Genomic DNA, 9,098 nt, shown 5'->3' on the forward strand with positions numbered 1-9,098 from the left:
ATCATACAAGGTATCACATGACCATAATAATAAGACGTATAAAGTATGTGAAAAGTGAATAATATTTCAAATAAGTATGAATAATTCTCAATTATACGGGTAACTAATTAATTACCGGATAACGGAACATTATCCAGTTAACTAATAAGTGGATAAAGATTAATAATCTTCACCCACCATTTCACGTGGCATAAAGCCATAATAGGCAAAAGATGACTCTTAAAGTCACCTTGCCATATGGCTTTTATACCATGAATTAAGTTTTACAAGACTTTGGATAAGATAGAGAATTCTTTGTAATACAAAGGCAAAAACCAATCTGTCTTTGACTAGCCAAGAACGTAAGTGGAGGCATTTCATTTCAATTGAAATTGCTTCTTGGGAGTTCTTTAAAGCCCAACACAAATCTGCCAAGAACGATTAAAGCTGAAACATTTTCATTTCGAAACAAAGCAATGTTTCAATTTCAGAAGCAGAAAACGTTCCATTTCAAAACCAAGAACTTTGAAGCAATTTCGTTCAAGTTTTGTGGTTCTAAAAGAGTACGGTGTAATCTTCACCAGGAATATTATACGGAGTTTTCCATATTCAGGTATGTTAAGGTCATCCCTTCTTTCTTTTGGCATGGTCCAAATTATATTGAAGAAACGAGCAAATACATAGTTTCCATAAATTACTCTATTCGTAGAGTTATTAAGGGTGTCTATATTCTTGATTCCCCGTGAAAAATATTATTATTTCCTGTTCATGGGTCTCAGAATAATACACCGTTGAAAAAGGTTATCCGAAAGGAATATTAAGATTATTACGTATTTTTCATGCATTTCATCCATTTATACATGTGTATTGACTCATGACCAGATGACGTTATATATATATATATATATATATATATATATTATTCATATGGGATACAGGAAAAAGGTTATGGCGTTATATACGCACCACCACCTGATCAGCTGGTATATGATGATGATGTTGCCCGCAGTGGTTGAAATATGATTCAAACGGCATTATATACGCGTATATATGTATGTATGTATATATATGTATATGAGATATGAGAAAGGTTATGGCATTATATACGCACCACCACCTGATCAGCTGGTATAAGATGATGATTTTGCCCACAGTGGCCGATATGATATGATGGGATGCCCTCAAAGGCTGATGATGTTATGAAACATGTACCTATGCACGACATGACATTCATACACATATGCAAGACACTAAAAGCAATTTATGATTTACAAAGTTATTCAGATTTACAGGTTGAGTCATGTACTCTATATTTCTTTCATGTCTCTTATGTACTTATTTATGTGCCTTACATACTCGGTACATTATTCGTACTGATGTCCCTTTTGCCTGGGGACGCTGCGTTTCATGCCCGCAAGTCCCGATAGACAGGTCGAGAGCCCTCCAAGTAGGCTATTAGCTCAGCGGAAGATGTTGGTACGCTCCATTTGCTTCGGAGTTGTTCGTTTGGTTAGTATGATTTAGACATGTATTGTTTGGTATGGCGGGACTCTGTCCCGACCTTTATGACATTTATGTATTCTTAGAGGCTTGTAGATATATGTCGTGTACATAAAAGATTGTACGGACTTGTCGGCCTATGTTTTGAGTTTATAAAGAATCATGTTGGCTTATTAGGACCGTATGTCATATGTATATGATGATGTAATAAGAAAGATACGTTATGTTGGTACTTAGTTGAGTAAGGTACAGGGTGCCCATCGCGGCCCATCGGTTTGGTTTGTGACAAAAGTGGTATCAGAGCAGTTCTATCCTAGGGAGTCTACAAGCTGTGTCTAGTAGAGTCTTGTTTATGGATGTGTCGTGCACCACACTTATAGGCAGGAGGCTACAAGAGCATTTAGGACTGTCACTCTTCCTTCTTACTCTAGATCATGTGGTAGAGCTCACTTATAAGAATTCAAGTCCCGAACTTCTATTCGTAATGAGACGATGCCTACATTCAGAAAGACGATCGATAAGAGATATAGCTGTGGAATTATTGATTTAGAGGAACTCAATTTTGCATTTTGCTTATGATAAGTAAATGTGAGGTCTTTAGCAAATCATGGGTGTACTAAAAGGTGTAAGCCTCTTGATAAGGGACCTTAAGGCAAGAATATCTATCCACATTTATAGTAAAATACAATGCTTTTAAGATGTAAAAGAAGCAAGGTGAAGAAGGGTACGAGGCACCCAGTTAATGAAGATTATCGGTATTATAGTTCCGGCAGAAAAATATAAGCTTAAGAGTTACCCTCAACAGTAACAGAGATATGTACAATTGGTCGTACCCATCTCAGTTATGCCCTATGGGGGCTAACATATGTAGTTTAAGAAAAGGACGGAACATCAGGACCTGGCTGGGGTTAGAGTAAACCAAAATGGTGAATGGATTGTTTGTGTTAGTTGACATTTCCAAAGGATATTGCAAGCGTGCTAGTAGATCTCCTCGTGAGACACCTAGACGGTGCACCCTAAAATATTAAAGCTAGATATGAGCACTGGAAGCCTTGAAGGAATAAATATTACCTTAGTATGGCTCCCGCTCCCAGTAAAGAAAGAAGGTTAGGCAATTGAAAGAGCCGAGGAATGAATTAAGGAGAGCTAAAAGCGAAAGAATGGCGTGTTGAAGTTTTCACAAGAAAAGGGATATGCAGAAATATTAGCAGAGTAATGAGAAGAGAGATAACAAAGCATTATGGATAGGTGTGATACATGGATAACGACGGTAGGAAAAAGAAGAAGAAGAAGAAGAAGAAGAAGAAGAAGAAGAAGAAGAAGAAATGACAGTATTACAGAGTCCAGTCAAGTGAATGAAGAGACGTGAGGTGACAGGCCGTAGGACAACAAAAGAGTATATGCCATAAAGCCATATCCTCATCTCAGGGAATAAGTTCGTGACTCTAATGTGATTACCAGAAGAGAGAATTAAATCCCAGAATAATAGAAATCAGTATGGGCTGGTAAACAAGATAAACTAAATATAAATTTGGTGCTGAGTGATTTGATAACAGTCAGCATCATGAGAATTTCATATCGCATTCCGGCAATAATAGGACGAACAACAGAAGAAGATACATGAGAAATTCAGAGAATGGTCATCTAGGAAGACACTTCCCTAAAACAAGCAATATTAGAAAAGTTAAGCTTAAGGGACTGTATGTACCAGTTACATTAAGTGTCACCCTCGCAAGTAAGGGAATTTGTCATCCTTGGTATAAAAGGATTACTGCAAGGCGAGTAAGGATCATTGATGTTGTGAAACAACGCCAAAGATGAAGAGGTAAAACATCTATAGGTAAATCCTCGTGGCTTCAACTCTTAGTACACCCTTAAATGGGGAATATGGAGTGATGTGGCATTAAGTTAGAATTAAGTGGTTCTAGTGACTATGGAATTGTAAAGGAAGAATGCGATAAATGAAAGAGGAATGAGATGTCACTTATCCAAATCTTACAGATACGCTACGATTCAAGAATATTGTGCAAGCACGACATCAAGAAGAGGAAGTAAAGGTTCCTGCCCGAGCTGTTATTAATAAATAAGGAGTCAGTGTGAGACATAAGTTAAGAAAAAGAAAATAACCCAAGAAAGATTACGAGGAATATTGATATGAGAATGGGGCCAACAAGTAATTAGTAATTGGTCAGAAAGATCCCAGTTATGGCTAAACAGGTGGTTATAGACAAGTCGTCGGATCGTGTAAGATAAACATAGTAGAACCCAACATGGAGAATTCAGCCTCAAAGAATATCATTATAATACTTGAGATATATTCAAACAAGAGTCGGGGTAGTTAAAGGTACCGTATGAGTGTTACGGGGATAAAAGAAAGTTCCACTGGGAAGGCAGTCAAAATATCAGTTTAGAAGCAACCATACAAGCATAAGGTCATGGAAGTAAGCAACCACAAACAATTATAGGCAAGGAAGGACATCAAAAGGTCCGTAATAAGCTCACAGCTTTATGAGGATCAAGGGTTCTCCCTAAGTGCTACAACTAAGGACTAGCTGAGGAGACAAGAAAGAAGGCTTCAACCTAAGCACAACGACCTAAAGAGGAAATGGTCGTGTAACAACAATCTCATAACAACATTGTAAGCATTCCAAAGGAATGGCACCTATCGTGGCTAATGAATGGGAAGTAAGAATTAAAAGTAATATTCGAGATCATATGAGTTGTATGAAAACTATGGCAAGTGTAGACACTATGATAAGCTAAGTATGGACGCAACAAGGGGACAGAAAGACCAGGAAAAGTAATTGCCTACGTTTAAAGAAAAATGAGATAGAACGAAAGGAATTATTGATCAATGATCCAGAGTTAGTTATGTGATGAACACACTTAAGATTTCGGAATATTATCCATGCAGCAACATGTATGTTGACAATCATACGGTCGTAGAAGATTCCGATATAAGTTAAAAGAAAGAATTGAGCCCAGATCATAGACAAAGGATTGAATTGTCAGAAGATTTTATCATGGATATTTCGTAGCATCCATGAAAGGCTAAAGTAATAACTAATACCATGAATCGCATATCGGGAAGTAGCTTAAGCCTACACAAAGGCTGATCAGAAAAAGGAGGAAACTAAAGAGATACATCAACGAAGTAAATCAGAAATTTGATTATTAGACCCTGAAAATTACAGAAATCGTGATTGAGAACCTTGCAGAATCACTCTTACTATAAAAGGTACAAGAGAAATAATGTAGTAACCATATTCTATAGTGGCTCTACGATAAAGCCAGTTAGAAGTGTCCCAGCCTCATAAGAAGTCAGTATGAAGCTCCCACCAGATTGTGTATGTACCAGAGGTGCAAGTATTATAATAGAGCTTCAAGTTATGGACGTGAATTACACCTAGGTGGAAGGGAGGTCACGAAAGAGAGAGAAGATACGATGTGAGATCTTAAGGTAAGTAAGATAAAGGTAAACAACGTACGAGATACTCAAAGGTAGAAGATCGTGAATAGTCCATACTTCGGATAGAAGGCTATAAACACGGGGATCTAATAGCCGATAATGATAGCAACATCGTCGACGACATGTCTTCTAGCCTATGGTTTCTAAGTATTGAGAGATCGAGTTAAGAGAATAGAGAAAAGTTGGAGACAATGTGATGTCTCGCTTGATGTTCTAAAATAACACAAGGAAATTCAAGTAAGTTGAAGGAAGATTACAAGTAGTATAAATAGATATGTATAAGCCGCAAGCTAAAGTATAGTAAAGCGACAAAGTTTTATGACAGGATGTAAGAACGAGAAAAGGCGAGTGAGAAGGTGACGAGAATGGATTAGTCCTTAGAATTAAGCCCATGAAAACAAGAAGAGCATATGGTTTCTCTATGTTATACAAAGCTTAGTATATCTTGAATAAACTCAAAGGAGTCAAAGATGAATGGCATTTAGAAAGAATGAAATGCTGACCCAGTAATAAAATGAAGGTATAATTGTCACAGATAAAGGATGAAGTTTGGGCCTTCATTTGAATAATGATTTGAAAAAAAAATAGAAGAAGAGAAGGAGAAAAAGATTTCGCTGACGGCAAGAAATTAAGATACCCCATAAGGTGAATCACATTGAGACACTATGAAATATGATTATGGAAATCACTTCAAATATTCCTCAATACAACGTAAGCCCTAGCGTTAATGTATTACGTAAGAAGTTTCAAGTCTTCAAGTAAAGGATTATAGATCAACATTGAGGCGAATCAACAATGGTCAGATATAAGTTACAAAGTATGACATGAGATTAGGCCATGATTCTTAAGACGCACGGTAATGAAGGAGCATTGAAGGACTGAGATTTATACCTAAAGGGTAGGCAACAAAAGTAACTGGGAACTTGGTAAGCATACATTGGTAAAGGTAGATTGAAGAAAACTTTATGGTATAGTATAACCCATGTAAATGCAGTAAAGTCCTGTGAATGGGTAACCAGATCTATGAAATAAGATATGGCCATATTCGCAAGTTCTACAAAGTATCGAGCAAAGGACTTCAGTATACCTATAGAGGCCTAGAGAGGCATCCTATTAAGCCTTGTATATACAAAGTAAAGCCTAGAGATTGACTAAAAGATAAAAGGAAGAAGGAAAGATGAATCGCATAAGTGCACCTACAAAGCCAGGGTCATACATGCTGCATGATAGGAGGTAACAGAAGTTGCAAGATTAGGAAGATTTCGACCACAGGTCATGATATGAGCAAAAAGACTAAAGGGGGGAATATCCTAGACTTTGGATTTATTCACAGAGCAACTACTTAAATGGAAAGAAGAGTATTAAGGTATTCACAAGAACTATAAGTTACAAAAATGATAAGAGCATCAGTCAACATTCGAGGACGAATGTTCCAAAGAGGGGAGTGATGTTACGCCCTGTAATATTACGTCAATATTACGTTCCGCAGTATTAACGACGATGTTATGCTCTACAGTAATATGTTACGATTGATATTACGTCCTGCATTATTAAGTTACGAAAGTGTTGTACCCTGTAGTATTACATTACAGTGATGTTACACTTCGCAATAATAAGTTACGACGATGTTGCACCCTATAGTATTTTACGTTGAATTTATCGTAAGGTAATTGACATCAGTCCAAGGAAAAGATTATTTGAGGATTATAAGGATTATGCTATTTCACAAGTGATTAGTAACTTCATGAAGGTGAAAGGGGGAGCAAGTCTAAGAAAATGAATTTCGTTGAAATTTGGTATTTTGGGATAAAATACGGCTCAAGCTAAAATACTCTGTATTTATGGACTAGTACCATACAATGTACCACATGACCATAATAGTAAGGCATATAAGGTATGTGAAAAGTGAGTAATATTTCAAGTAAGTGGGAATAATTCTCAATTATGCGGGTAATTAATTAATTACCGGATAACGGGACATTACTCAGTTAACTAATAAGTGGGTAAAGATTAATAATCTTCACCCACCATTTCACGTGTCATAAAGCCACAATAGGCAAAAGATGACTCTTAAAGTCACCTTGCCAGATGGCTTTTATACCATAAATTAATTCTTACAAGACTTTGGATAAGATAGAGAATTCTTTGTAAAAAGGCAAAAACCAATCTGCCTTTGACTAGCCAAGAACGTAAGTGGTGGCATTTCATTCCAATTGAAATTGCTTCTTGGGAGTTCTTTAAAGCCCAACACAAATCTGCCAAGAACGATTAAAGCAAAAGCATTTTCATTTCGAAACAAAGCAAGGTTTCAATTTCAGAAGCAGAAAATGTTCCATTTCAAAACCAAGAACTTTGAAGCAATTCCGTCCAAGTTTTGTGATTCTAAAAGAGTATGGTGTAATCTTCGCCAAGAATATTATACGGAGTTTTTTCTACTCAGGTATGTTAAGGTCATCCCTTCTTTCTTTTGGCATGGTCCAAATTATATTGAAGAAACGAGCAAATACACAGTTTCCATAAATTACTCTATTCATAGAGTTATTAGGGGTGTCTATATTCTTGATTCCCCGTAAAAAATATTATTATTTCCTGTTCACGGGTCTCAGAATAATATACAGTTGAAAAAGGTTATCCGGAAGGCATATTAAGATTATAACGTATTTTTCATGCATTTCATCCATTTATACATGTGCATTGACCCATGACCAGATGGCGTTATATACGCGTATATATGTATATTATATTTATATGCGATACGGGAAAAAGGTTACGGCGTTATATACGCACCACCACTCGATCAGCTGGTATATAATGATAATGTTGCCCACAGTGGCTGAAATATGTTTCAAACGACGTTATATACGTGTATATATGTATGTATATATATGTATATGGGATATGGGAAAGGTTATGGCATTATATACGCACCACCGCCTGATCAAGTTGTATACGATGATGATTTTGCCCACAGTGGCCGATATGATATGATGGGATGCCCTTAGAGGCTGATGATGTTATGAAACATGTACCTACGCACGACATGACATTCATACGCATACAAAGTTATTCAGACTTACAGGTTGAGTCATGTACTCTATATTTCTTCCATGTCTCTTATGTACTTATTTATATGCCTTACATACTCGGTACATTATTCGTACTGACGTCCCTTTTGCCTGGGGACGCTGCGTTTCATGCCCGCAGGTCCCGATAGACAGGTCGAGAGCCCTCCAAGTAGGCTATCAGCTCAGTGGAAGATGTTGGTGCACGCCATTTGCTTCAGAGTTGCTCGTTTGGTTAGTATGATTTAGACGTGTATTGTTTAGTATGGTGGGACTCTGTCCCGACCTTTATGACATTTATGTATTCTTAAAGGCTTGTAGATATATGTCGTATACATAAAAGATTGTACGGCCTTGTCGGCCTATGTTTTGAGTTTATAAAGAATTATGTTGGCCTATTAGGCCCGTATATCATGTGTATATGATAATGTAATAAGAAAGATACGTTACGTTGGTACTCGGTTGAGTAAGGTACCGGGTGCCCATCGCGGCCCATCGGTTTGGGTCATGACACATAGTTGTTGTTGTTGTTGTTGCCCTTATTTACATATTCCAATGAGTCAAGTTAGCAATTAATTAAGGTTAATTTAGTGAATACATCTTTTTTTTTTAAAAGTTGTATTTCCTTAATGGATGTGCCAAAAGTAAAATGGTCACTTATTGTGGACCGGAAGGAGTATACATTACCACGTAAAGCTAATCGATATTCTGTGATCGGTGGAAAAAAATCTGTGTTATGTTTTACCAGTTTTTCTGGTAAAAATAGCACGGTATAGCCAGTTTTCGGACTGGTCATTCAAAAATAGCCAACATTTACGAAGTCAATGAAAAATAGCTACTATTTTGCTGTAACAGAGACCAGTCCAACATAATATACTGGAGTTCGGTGCACCTCTGTATGAACTCCAGCATATTATGCTGGACTAGTATACTTTGTTGACTCAAGTATAATATATTGGAGACTAGAGCATCGATGCTCCAAACTCCAGTATATTATACTGGACAATTATACTTGCTGGAACTCCAGTATATTATGCTGGAGTTCTAGTGTACTTATGTTGGAACTCCATCATATTATGCTGGAGTTC

The 9,098-nt window shown here is 36.9% G+C and overlaps 1 long non-coding RNA gene across 2 annotated transcripts; it reads left to right on the forward strand.

The window, feature by feature from the left end:
* The first annotated feature begins 281 nt into the window (after positions 1 to 281).
* LOC138889038 (uncharacterized) lies at positions 282 to 8,467 on the forward strand. Of its 2 annotated transcripts, none has more exons than XR_011406596.1 (2): positions 282 to 592; positions 8,153 to 8,467. It is a non-coding gene; the product is annotated as an uncharacterized lncRNA (long non-coding RNA). The 2 variants fall into 2 exon arrangements; XR_011406597.1 differs by lacking the exon at positions 282 to 592 and adding an exon at positions 7,050 to 7,388.
* Positions 8,468 to 9,098: the final 631 nt, after the last annotated feature.

This window comes from Nicotiana sylvestris, chromosome 4 (genome assembly GCF_000393655.2).
Source record: "Nicotiana sylvestris chromosome 4, ASM39365v2, whole genome shotgun sequence".
Classification (NCBI taxonomy): domain Eukaryota; kingdom Viridiplantae; phylum Streptophyta; class Magnoliopsida; order Solanales; family Solanaceae; genus Nicotiana; species Nicotiana sylvestris.